We start from the raw sequence: 15439 nt of genomic DNA, 5'->3' as shown, positions 1-15439 counted from the left end.
GGTGTTATCAGCACCGCACTCTCCCGAGTGAGCCACAGGCCGGCCCTATATTGATGGGTTTTTATGGTTCATTTACTCAAATCGATGACATGGAAAGATAGTATAAGAAGTAGGATGCTTATGATTAAACTAATTTGGTACCTAAAAATAACTTTGATCTACAGTTTTCTTATTCTGTAATCTGTGTAATCGTTTTATAATATTATTTTTGAGGAAGATTATTAGTGCTGCTGCTCCTAAATTTGTGGGTGATAATTGATATTGTCAATAAAATAGTTTCTTAATTATCGTGTCAAATTGGAAGTTCTTTTTAGTATTGTTTATTGTATCCAGCCTTAAAAATGATTATTTAGTAAATCTTTCAATGCTCAAATTTATCATTTTGTAGCACTAGTTTATTTGTGTTTATGAGAATAGAAAAGGTTGATTAAAATTTCAGAAATTAAATAAAACATGAAAGAAAATAAACCAAAGGATATTCTTTCTCCTGTTCCTTGAGGAGACATCTTGACAAATATCTGTCTTTAAGTTTTCAGAAGGTAAACATATGAGCCTGTCTTGTCAGTTAGCACCAAATTTTGGATTAACAATGTTGTACCTAGGCAATACTACTATTCAAATACATAACCCAGAATGACTGTGTCCTTTCCTGTGCCCCGTGTCTTATCCCCAACTCAATTTTTACCTTCCTATCTGTCCCTCACCCCAATGCTGTAACAATCATCATCAAGTCACTTCCACTATGAATGGCAAAGTGATTTAGTAATCACAAATGCCTAGTAGAAGTGTTAGGTGGGATGTTTGGAGATTGCAAAATGTAGTGATATGAGTGTTAACTACATTGGTTTATGGAAATAGCCCCTTCACAAGGTTCAGTCCACCAAAAACATCTTCGTAAACATAGTGCATAATAGGAAATATTATTAGGTGTTATGGGAAGCATTCCAAATCATTACTAGGTATGGATCTTAATTTATTATTGAATTCGTAAGTTGTTGGAGATAAGCACTCCCATTTAAAAAAGAAAAAAATCAAAATAATATAACAAAAGGTAAAGCATTGTTATGGGCACTGATCTACCTTAAATGCAAAGGAGAGAATACACCAACATTCTTGGAAATTAGTTTTGAGTTTTTCTTATTTGAAGAAAACAAAGGAGAACATATTTTAACTAGAAAAAATATGTTGAAAGACAAAGACAGAAAATAAAAATTATTTGAAATTTAAATTGCTAATGAACAATAAATAGCAGTCGTTTAAGTGATCTTTGTCTACTTCTAAATCCTCACATCATCAGCATAATAAGCTCTGATTCTTATATTTCTTGACTGTGCTGTGTAGTTATTAAATAGGTCATTAACATGATTTTTCACTCAGTTTGTAATTTGTTCCTATTTTCTCTCATTTTTCTCAAAGTCTGTAGCATTGATCCGAAGCTCAGACTAATAAAATGAAATATTTAAGATATATTTTGAAATATTTTATTGGTGGTAAGCTATAATAGAAAACTGTAGTAAGTTTCTTAGAAAAGAGAAACATTTTTGGTAACTCTTTTGAAAAGAAAAATTAGTCATTCACATAATAGAGATTAAGTGAACAAAGTCTTCCTTTATTATTATATTTCCTGTGTTACCACATTTCCTACCATACAGAGTTTTTATCATCTTTAAAGATCGGAAAATTATTCATCATCTGGAATTATGGTTTTTATGCCTGTCCAGAGGGGATAGTGACTTATCTAACGAATATACTTCAATTTAGGAAAGAAGACCCCTAAGGATTCTATAGAATAGCAGTTGTCAGGGCTAATTTCTACCTAATCACTAGGGTGAGATGTAATTCTACTATCCATTTCTGTATATATAATGAAATCTATTATCTACCAAGATATTTTTGCTTACCTAGATGGAGCTGTTTTGTCACTGATGATTGCAAATTCAGAGAAAGGCCCTTTCAGAAAAGATGAAGAACTATAATCTAGATCTCTGCTATGCAATACATCAGCCACTAGACAATCGTGGTTATGAAGTACTTTAAATATGGTTAATTTCGGTTGAGATATGATGTAAGTGCAAAATTTGCATCCGATTTCAAAGATTTGGTATGAAAAAAGATGAAAAATTGCCCAATAATTTTATGTTCATTGTGTGAATATATTAGTATTTTGTTTCTTTTTGTTTTTTAAATGTGAGAACTAGAAATTTTAATGACGTGTTTGGTTAACATGATATTTCTATTGAATAGCACTGATTTTGAGTTGTTCTGTGAGATGACTTAGGCAGGGTGTTTTGATGCAGAAAATAATTGGTAAGATAATAGGAGATGTAGAGACTCCAGAGAACAGGGCATAAAAATGCTACTTCATTAAAAAAAGGAACTTTGATTCTGCTAAACATAGTAAATATTATGAAAGAAAAGGGGGAAAAACCCTCCATTGTGGTTCTAGACTGAGAGATGGAATAATTGAATTTAACTCTGGCAAAATTAAATTTAGCTCTCCATTTCCTTTACTTATTTGTTTTTATTTGGCTTTAATCAGGGGCCATCTTATGCAGTCAGGCTAAAGTCCTTTATGTTACTGATGATGTGAAATAGGATTAGCACCCACCTTGTAACCTATGTTATGTCAGTTTTTATATATGTATAGCTGTTCATTTTTCAAATGGCATGATTTGAACTGTGATATAGATGGGTTCTTGTAATAGGAACCATATTATGTTTGGCCTCCTATTATTTCATAAATTCAATTTCAATCTAAGACATAAAACTTAAAAGCCAATAACAGTTGCATAAGTGAACATAATACATTTGGAAGATAACAAATATAGTGTGTTTATGACTTCTGAAAAGCATGTGATAAACACATGCTTTATGTGGTGCCTCCTGACAATCTTTCACCATTCCCTCCCAAATATGCAGTCCATCTACCATTCTGAGGAGCCAAAATTGTACTCTAACCGAAAATTAAAGTGAAACTTTTCATATGACTTTTTGTTTATCACTCACGTCTCTACCAGTACCTTAGGGGCAAATATGTTTCTAGAGCCCTCCCTACTAGATCTGGAGTGGCCATATGTAGGAAGGGATCATGAGGTCTCATCAGAGCTCAGTAAGAAAGAGTGCATGAAGCAGCACAAAAGACCAGCACAACTGATAAAAATCTGTTACAGCTTTGGGAGTTTAGAGTGAGTGAGGGCTTCTGCGCTACTCATTTGTCATCTTTTCTTTAGGACAAAAACTAGCCAAGGTGCTACAGAGAGATCCTTTCTATGAAGCTTTTGAGAAAAGCAAATCAATTCAATTAATAACATAATAGGAAAAGTGCCCCTTATATTTCATGGCTTATATTTACTACTACTGAGAGATTATACTACTGGGAGAATATAATCTGCAAAGCACCCCTACATTTTAGGAGGTGGTATTATAACCACCTTTACATTGCAAGAGCAGAGGTGAGAAACCACTTATGTCTATAATTTCCTTATGGAGGCCTGAATACATTTGCCAGTGGTAACCAGGTGAGTAAATGTAATTTTTTTTTAAATAAATGAAATTAGAATTACTGGAAATTATTTTTTTTTTCCTGCCAAGGCTACAATAGAAGCTTTCAAATTTGCTTTATGATCTTCATAGAATTGGTCTGGATCAGCATCGTACAATATAAATATAATGTGAATCACATATGTAATTTTAAATTCTCTAGTAGCCACATTAGAAATGCTAAATAAATTAGGAAAATTAATGTTTAATGATATATTTTATTTAATCATATATTCAGCATATTTCTTTTATTGATAGAAATATAAGGACTTTGTCTTACAGGAGAAAACTTCAGCTATGCTAGCCCCTAAAATTAAATGTCTTGGAGAAAATAAAAACAGTATAAAATTAATGTGATTTTAGATTATTGACATCTGTAAATGTGTAAGCATTAGTAATATTTATACATATTCCAAATCAAAGAAATAAATGCTGACTTAACTACTTTAAATTTCAGTATGGATTAAAGATTTTCTCCCAAAGTTATTGGATTCAAGATTTCTCTACTGAAGTTTATGTATCAACAGAAAATTATAAAGAGACATAGTTAGGGTAGGTCTGTTTCTCATCTTCTCTGCATCATTCAGATTGTGTCTAACCATGGATTTTCTATTAACTTCAAAATGAAACCAATGCTTAGAATAACTTAAGACATAGAACAAAGTAAGAAGTCAGTACAGCATTTTATTCTGCTAAGTACACATTTTGGTAGGAGGCATACGGAAGAAAGTGAAAAGAATATGGTCTTTGTAATCTGTCTGTCTTGTGTTCTAATCCGTGCTCTGATGAGTCATCTTCAATAGTTGACAAACTCTCTAAGCCTGTTTGCTTATTGTTAATTAAGATTATAATGTATACCTCACAAGGTACTATGAGGTCAATTGACAAAGTTTATATGAACCCCCTCGCTTAGTATCTTGGATATCATAAACAATAAATACTTACTTGACAAAGTAAACCTTTCCAGAATAATCTTCCAAAATTAAATCAAAATTTCTCTAAGCAGATTAAAAAGTTCGGCATACCTTATTTAGGAACTATTTCCATGAAAAGATGGAAAAAATAGTTTTCAAAGATCTTTGAGATCTGACTCTTAGAGATTTGTTTTGAAATGACAGTTCAATGTTTCAAAAACATACACCTTGAGCTTCCTCTACTGAAAGTGTGTACAGTTCTTCAGAAATGTAAAATGTATATATTTCTAATAGCATGTTAACTTATTTTTTTCATGTGGGTAAATAAAAGATATATTTCTAGAAATCAGGTGGAAATGCCCATACTAGAGCTCTGTAGGCACTGCTCTATACTCTAAAATAGACCTGGGAAATATTTGCTTAACAGGGTCCTAAAGTGGCTGCCAGGTAATTGCCTAGACTGGCTCACATTCTCTGCTTTTCATCTGTTTCCCTTCAAAGGAAAATATTGGCTCATTGTCTCACAAGGGAGACAAAGAAAAGAATATCCATCCCTTGGTTTGATTTCTTTCTTAATATTTATTCAGTGTTCAAAATTTGCAGTTATCTTTTCTATTGAGAACAACAACAAAAAAACTGTTATTATCTTTATAAACTAATTTTTAAAGTATTACCTGGACCCAATAAACAACACTATGAGGAACTTTTATTTAGTATCCTAAAGGGAATGAAAAAAAATGTTTTGGGGTGAGAAAGATTAGTTTCAGATGAGAATAGACAGGGAAAGGGAATTTTCATATTCTATTTAACTGATCCTGAAGGATTAATTGATGTTAAGGAAAGAATTTTAGGCAAAGGACACAGCCTTAATAAAATACCTGGAGACAACTAACAGTGACATGTTCAGAGAAGGGAGAATAGAACAACCCAGGGACTGGATTATTGGACAGAACTGAGAGAGCTTGGTGAGAGAGACAGGGAATTAACAGAAAATGTGAATGGGAAGTAGGATTGGATAAAATACCCTGAGACCTTTCCAGCCTGTAGAAAACTGTTATATGATGGTTTGGTTTTTTTTTAAAAAAAAAAAAAGGAAAGCAAGAGTATTCTCAAATAATGTTATACCAATAATTATCGGGATAATTTTGAAATAAAAATAAGCATGATTAGAACAAAATATTAATATAAATATGAAATAACATTGTTATCTACACTGAAGTGCCTACTTAATGGGCACAGTGATTTGTTTATTATTATTGTAAAGTGGGTGAAAATTTGAATGACCTGCAGAGGCACTAGCCTTTCAGAGTCTGTTGAGAGTTTATTTTTACATATGCTGATGCTTCTTAAATGTGAGTGGAGCTACTTCCAGGCATACACATTAGCAGAACAATTTGTAAATGCTTTCTTCATGTGACTGTTGGTATAGATAGTGATTTCCTGAACAAGCTGTTTCATCTTGGAACTGAGTTCTTTTAGGCCTTCAGGAGCACTGTACTTAGTCCTCTAAGTTAGTAATGGCTGGAAAAACTAGAATTTCTAATATTATGTTTTAGGGTATATTAGAATCAAAGAACTGGCCTCTTTCTTAGTCTGCTTGGGTTGGCTGGAAAAACTAGAATTTCTAATATTATGTTTTAGGGTATATTAGAATCAAAGAACTGGGGGGCCTCTTTCTTAGTCTGCTTGGGCTGCTATTATAGAATATCATAGACTAGGTGGCTTAAACAGCAAATATTTATTTCTCACAGCTCTGGAGGCTGGAATTCTGAGATCAGAGTGCCAGTATGGTCAGGTGGTTGGCCAGGTCCCTCTTCCTCTTCTGTTTTACAGAAGACCATCTTCTTGCTGTATCCTCACATGGCCAGGACAGAGATCTCCTGTCTCCTCATCCCTTTTTAAGGGCATTAATCCTATCCTGAGGGCCCCACCCCCATAAACTAATCTAATCCTAATTACCTCCCAAAGGCCCCACCAAATACCATTACACTGGGGATTAATTTCAACATACAAATTTGTGGGGGGGTGGGGGTGGAGGCATATTCAGGCCATAGCAGCATCCTAGAGACCATATAGTTTAATTGATAAAAATTGTATTTTTAATAAATAAATTCAAAATAGTCTTTTTTCAATACATGGTTTTACAATGAGAATATTTTAACAGAAGCTGAAACATTAAAAGGTAACTGTATTTGTATTAGATTTTACAGATAGTTAATGGCAGAGCTGGGAACACGACCTCAGTCTCCTGAGTCACAAAAATCTTGGAAAATTTATGTTAGAGTTAATACCTATGTTTATAGCCTAACAGAGTAGTCTCAGTTCTGTCTAAGTGAACACTCACTTTAATGCAGTACACACACCTCAGTACTTAGCATCCTTATAGAGATTTGTTTCCCATATGTGATCCTTTTCCTTCTCTTTCTTCCCACCTCTTAACTAACCATACTTATATATTTCATTTTCTTCATTTAAATAGTTGATTTTTGTTTCTTTTTAGGTCACTTTTCATTTCATAGCACCATTAATTATTTTTACTATGTCCATATCTGTATTAAATGCTTTCCCATGCTGAATTTTAAAAATCATAACAACAAACACATAGTGCTTATTTTATAACCAGGTGCTGTCCTAAATGCTTTAAATATATTAACTCTTTTTATATTTACTCCCACCCTTTCAGATAGATACTATTCCTAAGCCCCATTTTGCACAAGTTGATACTGAATCACAAATTGGTTACATAGCTTTCTCAGCATCCCACAGCCAGCAGGTGGTAGAGCTGGACTTAAACTCGTTGAGTATATTATTAGTCTTCACATTATTACACTTTTGATGTTATGGATGAAATAGACATGCATAAATATACATGTGTGTAATGTGTTAGCCCAACTTGCTGTCAATGGAAAATCAAAAAGATTATTTATATAATAAAAATAGGCCAGAATGATACAATTGTTATTTCACAAAAGACACTTGCTCTCTAAATGTAGACTAATTTCAGCTCAACACAAAATACTATCAAAAGTTTTTTTTTCCTCTCCTTAGAGAAAATTAATCATAATTTGGAATACTGTAATTTTCTTGTGAAGGAAACTTGGGAGATGTAAACTATTGTAAGCATTAAGGACGCCATTTGGAAGCTTTGATTTGAAAGAGACCTGCATGACACAGGTTTACCTCTGTAACATCTCTTGCCCAGTAGCATGAAACTTTTGAGAGTCAAAACTCTTTAGTCATAGGGAACTTTCATCATTAAAAAGTTTGCCTTTTACGTAAAGACCTATTCTCTAACTCAAGCCACTAAACCTAGTTCTACCACTGGGTCAAAACTGAGCAAAAGTTAATCACTTTTTATTGTCTTCTCTTATTTAAAAATCACTAAATCCTATAGTCATTCTTTGTATGACATGGTTTCTAAATCCTTTTGACTCAAACACTGTACAATAGAAAAGCTCAAAACTATTATTTTTCTCTATGAAAATAGTTTCCAGAGCCCTTCTCGGTTCTCCAAATTTCTGCATAGTACAATGTGCGATGAGGATTTGATCTTTCTTGACATTTGCCTGCTTTACTTCTGTTAACGTAATATAAGCTAAATTTGTTTTAGCTCCTTCAGTTACTAAGTCATGCTGCAGACTCAAAATATCCTCAGGTCTTTATTGTTTGGGCCCTTATAAGCATTGTTTCTCCTCTCCCATATTTCTTAACCTTCCTTTGCAACTTTGTGTTTATCTCTATTATCTAATTCCATCATTCCACCCTCTCCAAAATATTTGCGTCCCAAGTTCTGTTGTATTCAAAAAATTAACTAGCCCTCCTAGGAATGCATAATTTGTAAAACTTAGTAAGTACGATATCTATATTTGAGTTTTGGGTGAAAATATTGAATAGAATAAGAGGTCCACTTTTAATGGAAAATATCCGAAGGAAAGTTTTTAAAACGATTTATAAGATTCCACAGTGTTTAGTTCCAGACCTAAAAAGTTGCATGATGTACTAGAGCGATGCCCTTATATCCAATTGGTTTGCCTAAACTATGATCCAGTAGTTAGAGATAACCAAAGAAACTTATATATGTCAAAGGAGACATTGCCCATAGTTCTACTTTATCTCATAAAAATAAAAGTTACTTTTATAAAGTTTCTTTCATTAATTCATTTTTCCAAGATTTATACTTCCTTTTAAACTTTAAGTCAGCATTCAAAGTCTTACTAACATTAGAATGAAAGATTAAGGTCATTCTTACTTAAGACAGAATAATTAGTTACTCGGATTTTGCTTAATTTAATTCAATTATTGAGCCAATGTAGAAAAAGAATGACTCTGTACCTCTCTCCCCAAAAACAGCACATATGACTCAAATACAGTGTACAATAAAGAATTTCAAAACCTTTAATCAAAAATGCATTTCATTGGAATTATTTAGATTCCCTATGAGTAGCTGCATTAAAGAGATCTTCCCCTAAACAAGTTCCATTTAAAACTAAAGAACTCCTTAACAACTTAGCTTATTATACTTCTTTTGGTATTGTGCAAGTGTTTGAAACCTCACAAAGAAACTGAAATAAATGAATTGTCTCAAAGCCATTTTTTGTTTCTTTTTGGTAACTTTAAAAAGTACTTGCTTGAGTATTTAGTAGAACAGTAGTAAATACCTTAAATTTCTTATTACATTTGAACTTTTTAAATAAATTGTGAGTTCATGAAGTTTTGTGATCTTAGGGAGCAACCATGAAGGTAGATAAGTGTTTGCTAGTTCTATGTCTTTATAGCACGGGTCCATTTGGGGGCATCTGAGGCTGGGAATTGCAAGATGATGTAATCCTCTGAGATCCTGAGGCTCTTTTCAGCGGACGTTTTTGGATGCCCTGGGCGCCACCCAGCTAGAGGTAGTGCGTCAGCTTTGTTTAATAAAAAGAACATCAGGCTTCAGTAAAGGTTCAGAAATTTGTACTGCACACAAGATCTTAGTAAGAGTCTGGACCGTGGCCTGGCATTTAACGTTTCCGCTAGGAACATTTTGCAGTCAAGTTGATACCTGGCATTCCCCAGCGAGTGGGCATTAAGCCTTACCTTTCTCTGAAGTTCTGTAGGGATTTTCGAAATAAAATGTTGGAGCTCTTTCCTTTCTCTTTTTTTTTTCTCTGAATAATCCTGGATGTAATATATATGTTTGTGCTTGTCGTCTTTCTGTTGAATTTATAATGCACCACGGCAAGGAGGTTAAGCTAGATTTCAAATAGTTTTCATTACCACAATGAGATGCGTTCTCAGCGCAACGCGTCGGCGCCCAAACTCCGTCCTCACGTCCCCAGGTAAAGGGTCTTGGTGGGCTAGGGCGAGACACAATAAGTGGACTACTTAAGGAAGGAGAATCGCTTCTCTTTGTTTGAACCTGCCTTAATTTTGTCTATTGGCTATGTCCTGGTTGGGTGTGTTTAATAACCATGGATTTTGCACTTAGTGGTATAATTCTTGTCCAAAGAATAAACATTCATCATTTTGCCTTAGTATCTATATCGAGATTTTCCTTAAGGAAGTCTTTCCCCCAAACGTGAAAGCTCAACCTGTGAATATGCATGCACATATTGAAAATAAGCAGCTCTGTCTTCAAGACGTATCTAGTAAATCAGCAGGAAAAACGGCATTTAAAATTTATTGAGTAGAAGTTTAAACAAGTCACATATCAGAGAAAAATAGTGGAAAACATGTTTTAGGTAAATGATTAATAATTTGCTTGTGAAATCTGGTTTATGAATCAAACACGGCTTAGTTTAATTATGCACTATTAGAAGGTAAATATGTCATAGAAGAAATCTAACTTTAACGTTCTTTTATTATATTCAGTACTTCCTGAAACAATGACAAGAGCTATAGAGAGAAATAAAGGTGACTAGATTATCACAGTCAAATTATTATTTTTTATATTTGTAATAAAATACTTTTCTGTAGTAAATGTAAACAGACTCTGATAATGTAAATAATTACATACGCTAGATAAGTCAAAATATTTGCAGGTGGGGCAAATAGTCACCTTAGAGTTTTACATTTAAATTGGATCCTCTAGGAGAACAGAATTCAAATCCATTGTTCTCTCTTTTAAGAAAAAGGCAACTATGTGAAATACTATTACTGAAACAAGTTGAAATTCACAAACAAGCATAGCTCTTTGAAAAGTCAGAAGTTTCTGAAATACCAAAATAATATTATTGTTGAAATCAAGGTAAATTTAATCCATTATATTTGAGAACTTTGTAAAAGCACACTTGAAAGTCAGGATCAATTAGCATTCAGATAATTGTTTTTTTTTTTTTTTAACTGCAAAAATGTAACAAAGATATACATTAATCTGTAGGTGTACTTTCTGGAGTAAATGATAAATTGGGACATGTATTTTAAAGAAAAGTCTAGATATTTGTGTATGTATATATTTTTATTTTGATGAAAATCTCTTCAGCTGCTACAATGCAAACTGTATTTCTCTATCTGTTATGTCTGCAGAGCTGTGGGAAGCTTGAAGATGAAGCCAGGAAAGGAAAACAGCAGCAGAGCACACACAAACATGAGGCCACCTGGCTTCTTGCCATGATACATGACATTCAATTATTTTAGTACTTTTTCATGAGAGTTTCCCTCCACCAGCTCCTCCTCCTTTCTCCAGACCGTTGTTTTTGTACATTTGGCATAGTTCGCCTGATTCAGCACACATTTTTCCTAGCCTCACTTATAATAAGCCCCGAATTCTCACTGCAAAAGGACAGTGTTATGACTAAAATTCTTACAATCCTATCCTGACATTCTCACTATTGCTATGTAAGTGTGACATTTTTTCAATAAGTTGAGAAAGAAAGGAACTAGAATGGTCTACATATTGCTTCTACTGCTGCTTTAATGTATGTACATAGGAATATTTTTCATTTCCCAAAATATAATTGAACAGGGGATGGAGCATTAAAAGCTGGTTTTAGTCTGTGAGAATATATATATTTTTTTAAATGTTAAATGAGTCAACTGCTTTAGACTGCCAATTCCTCATCTTTACTTTCTAACAAAGCACTATCTTTGGGGGGTGGGGTGGGTAGAGAGTGTCAAATAGTCGTTTCAATGGACTTTTCACATAATTTTAACTTATTCAATTACTTTACTTCCAGGCTCTAAAGGGAAGTAAATAAAGTAACTTTTAAAAAACACCCCAAATCACTGTTTTGGGGCATGGCCACCCATCAAGAACAAACCGGTTGCAGGAATAATGTTAGGTGTAACTTCAAATGGTAGCATGAGGGTCATCTTCACCAAAGAGCTTCTCCACTCTGTTAGCATCCGATGGTGCCAGCGGAATGATTCAGTTTATTACAACACATCTTAATTACTAGAGGAGAAAACAGTTTTTGAAAGAGGCGGAGACCAGAACCTGCAATAGGTCTTGTTAAGCCTCATCTTTTTGCTTTCTGACTCCTCACGTTCCTTCCTGACGCCCTCCGCAGGCGCTGCGCCTCCTTCCCATCAAGATTTGAAGAGGCATCCATCAATGGCTACACAGCGCCCAGAGATGTGAAAGTGCTAGAATTCTAGTATGTTCTAAATTTTGTTAGGCTTTAAGAGAAATTGATGGCTCCCCACCTCTGTTGCTCTCTTACCCCCAGTCTCACCCCACTCGCACCACTTCCTGCAAGTGTTGTTGCCCATCGGGAAAGTTCAGATCCAAAGAAAGTAATTGAGAAAAGGAGACAGAACAGCTTATTTCCAGTTAGATTTCCTGACTGACACGAAAGAAGGGGAACTAAATGCTGGTTTTAAATCCTGAGATCCAAGTACAGGAAGAGATAACACTCTCAAAGGTAAAAAAGAAAGATGGAGCAAAGAAGAAAACAGAAGCCTGAGGGTGGTGGGCTGAGTTTGCCGAGATAAAATCCCAACTAGACCCTGACAATGAACTAGGTCTTCCTTGCCGGAAGACATTGGTCCCTGCAATCTGACCAACCTGACTGGATGGAATTGGGGAGGGTTGGGATGAGAGAATGAGAGTAAAAAGGAAGTTTTAAAAGCTTGCTGAGGAGGTAAGAGCCATGCTGGATCTAGTTAGAGCAGCCAAAAGAGTTTTTCAGAGTGCTATGGTCAATTTCCAAGAAGGTTATCCTCAAAGCATCAGGCAGAAATAACCCAGGTAGATCTCAGGAAAGGTGATATAACCTCCAATCTGATTTCTTTTCCCTGTGCCTTCCACAAATCATTTAATTATTGTTGTTTTAATTAGTATTATTTTCAATTATTAATGCTCCAATGGTTAGTGCTGTGTCATTACCATAAACTCCATCTCAGCCTCTCAAAATCTATTTAATGCAGCTCTTGGCAACCAAAGACCCAGCTTCTTGCCAAAAACTGCAGATTAAGTATTCGTTATGGGAGTTTGCCATTAGCTGTTCCCTCTGTTATGGGCACATATGGTTACACGTCACAAAACACAAGGGATTCCATGTAATAGATTTGCGTTTCCAAGAGGCTCCAGGGATATTATGTGGGGTTCGTGACACTTTGCACCCCATTCCTTCAACCACTACCAACAAAAGTGGATTTGGGTAATGGAGAGGAAACGGGTTTACTAGGCAGCTGTTGTCCTCGGCTCCCCTCTACTTTGCTAGCTGGACCTTTATTGGTATACACGTACTCATATGTCTTTCATTTAAAAGACACCGAATGTTTTTCGGGGAATTTAAGGCTCTTAAGACGCATATGTATAAACAAGCTGACAGAGCTCTACGCCATAACTAAGTTTATAACTAGGAGTTGTTTGTATATTTCCTCGAGTCAGCAATAGGCGCTCTTGCTGCTGTGAATTTTTGAAAATCCTGTTAAACGACCATTTATCTTTCCCCGTTTTTATTAGAGAAAGACAGACGTTAAGAATACCTGAAGGTAAGAAGGTACAAGACAGAATCGAAAATCACCGACCTACCCAGGAGTGAGTGGATAACTAGACACCCAACGTTCCGACAAAGGCTACCCAGGAACCAGCTAACAATTGTCCAAAAAGCACATAACTGCTTCTCTCCGTTAAGCGAGGCTGGGATGCTGCAGGACACCCTCTCACGTGCATTTCCTTGGCTTCCCCTCCCCGCTCCCTGAAAGTCCGGCCTCACAGTGACAAGGATGCCCGGTTTGGAGTTCCCACGCCAGGACACAGGCTGGCTTTCTCCTTGAGCGCAGTACCCCAATGTTTTTAATCTCTCTTATTTATTTATTTGTTTTTGGCCGCGCCCCCTTGAGATTGAACAGTTTGCTGTTGCCTCTGGCTGCACTACTCCGGAGACAGTAATAATAATACAGAAGAAGCCATTCAATCTCAGGAATATTGTCAACTCGCCAGAACCTGGGTGCACGCCCAAGGCCTCGTTGAGCTCGGCGCCACGTGAACCAAGCTTGTATCCTCCTCCGGAGCACCGTCTCCTGTGGACCATAGGCAGGAGGACCGACCAGAGCTGCTGCCCCCGGCCCGTCCGCTCCGGTTCAGCCCGGCCTGATCTGAGTGTTTAGGGCCGGCCCCAACTTTAGGGCAGTGAGAAGGAGCAGCTCGGGGGTGCGCAGCAGCAGCTCTGTGGTGCGCAGCGTTCCGTGACTGTTCCTCCGGAGCTGCGGCCTGGTCGGGCCTCGAAGAGGGTCTCACCAAAGAGACGCGGGCCAGCCAAGACCTGTAAGAGGGTGGAAATTCCCGAACCCATCCGGATGCCCGCCAGAGTTGGGATTGGCCTCCCCATCTCCACAGTCGGGCTGCCCGGTGTGCCCCAGGCCTCAGAGTAATTGCCGGCTGGCCTGGGGAAAAGCGAGGGCCCGCTGCGACGGCCTGTGGCAAGAAAGGCTGTGTCAGGAGCCATGGGCAGAGGCCTCCCTGGTCCATAACTTGTGCGGGGGTTCGCCAAATTTACCAGCTTAACGGGCATTTTCCAAATGTCTGCTTTTTCGTGCCCAAGGCACGGAAACGCATTTCCCTCAGACGCCGCAGGCTCCTCGTAATCCAGAGTCGGCCCAAAGCCACACGGAGGGGCTTTCAACCCCGCAGTCCTGTCCTGCCCGCCCTACCATCCCCTCCGGCGGGAAGGGAGGCCCTGGCTCTGCCCGCGCCTGGGACGCCGCCCCGCGAGGGCGCCCTGCTACGCGCGCGCCACGCGCTCCCGCACGCGCTTTTCAGAGTAACTCCACCGCAACTCTTTAAAAGTAATAATTAAAAAACAAACAAAAAAAGCATGCTGAAGGCCTTACTCCTCTTTTTCATAAACTCCTTTGTGTAGCGAGCCTCCTTCTAGCCTAGAGTAAGGGCCCTTGGGAAGCACTTGTCCTAGCGGGTTTTGTTAAAATAATTTGGGTCTAATGATAAGACAGTGAGGGGTGGGAAGGAGGGTGCGGAGGAGGGTGGGGAAACGGGCTGAAATTGGTATAATCGTTCCAACGCCTCTTGGTCGGCTTGGCTCTCGCACCCATCGCCACCACGTCCACACGCCGCCGCATTCCAGAGAAAAAGGAAGGGCCACGGCCTCGTACAGCGCTGAGCGCGCCCGGACGCCGAGCTCCTCCCGGATGGAAGCAGAAGCGGCCCCTCTACCACGGCCCTTCCAATTAATAGCTGCCAATGCATCCGGCATCTTGGGCTTCGGATTAATGTGGATCTTCCACGTAAACGATTTACGGATGAAATAAAAACCCTCAGAGTGACGCTTCCTTTCTGGTAGTGAGCGGTCGGCGTGGGGGCGGGGTGCAGGGCGGGTAGCCCAGGAGGATCAGAGAGCGGGGACTGGAGGGTTAACTGCTCTGCGATCTCACCAGGGTCTCCCGAAATGCCAGTCCACTGTCGCGGCGACAATGTCTCTGGATGTCGGAGCCTCGTCCTTCCTGGCATTTGTCTGAAATGGAGCTGTCCGTCTATCTAACCTAGGCTTGGACGCGCCCTGCCGGGGTAAGTGGGGAAGATGGGGGTGGGGTGGGGGCGGAGG

Source organism: Galeopterus variegatus, unplaced genomic scaffold (assembly GCF_000696425.1).
Source record: "Galeopterus variegatus unplaced genomic scaffold, G_variegatus-3.0.2 Scaffold4430, whole genome shotgun sequence".
NCBI classification, from domain to species: Eukaryota; Metazoa; Chordata; class Mammalia; order Dermoptera; family Cynocephalidae; genus Galeopterus; species Galeopterus variegatus.
The sequence above is the reverse complement of the archived record's forward strand: the minus strand, read 5'-3'. Positions refer to the sequence as shown.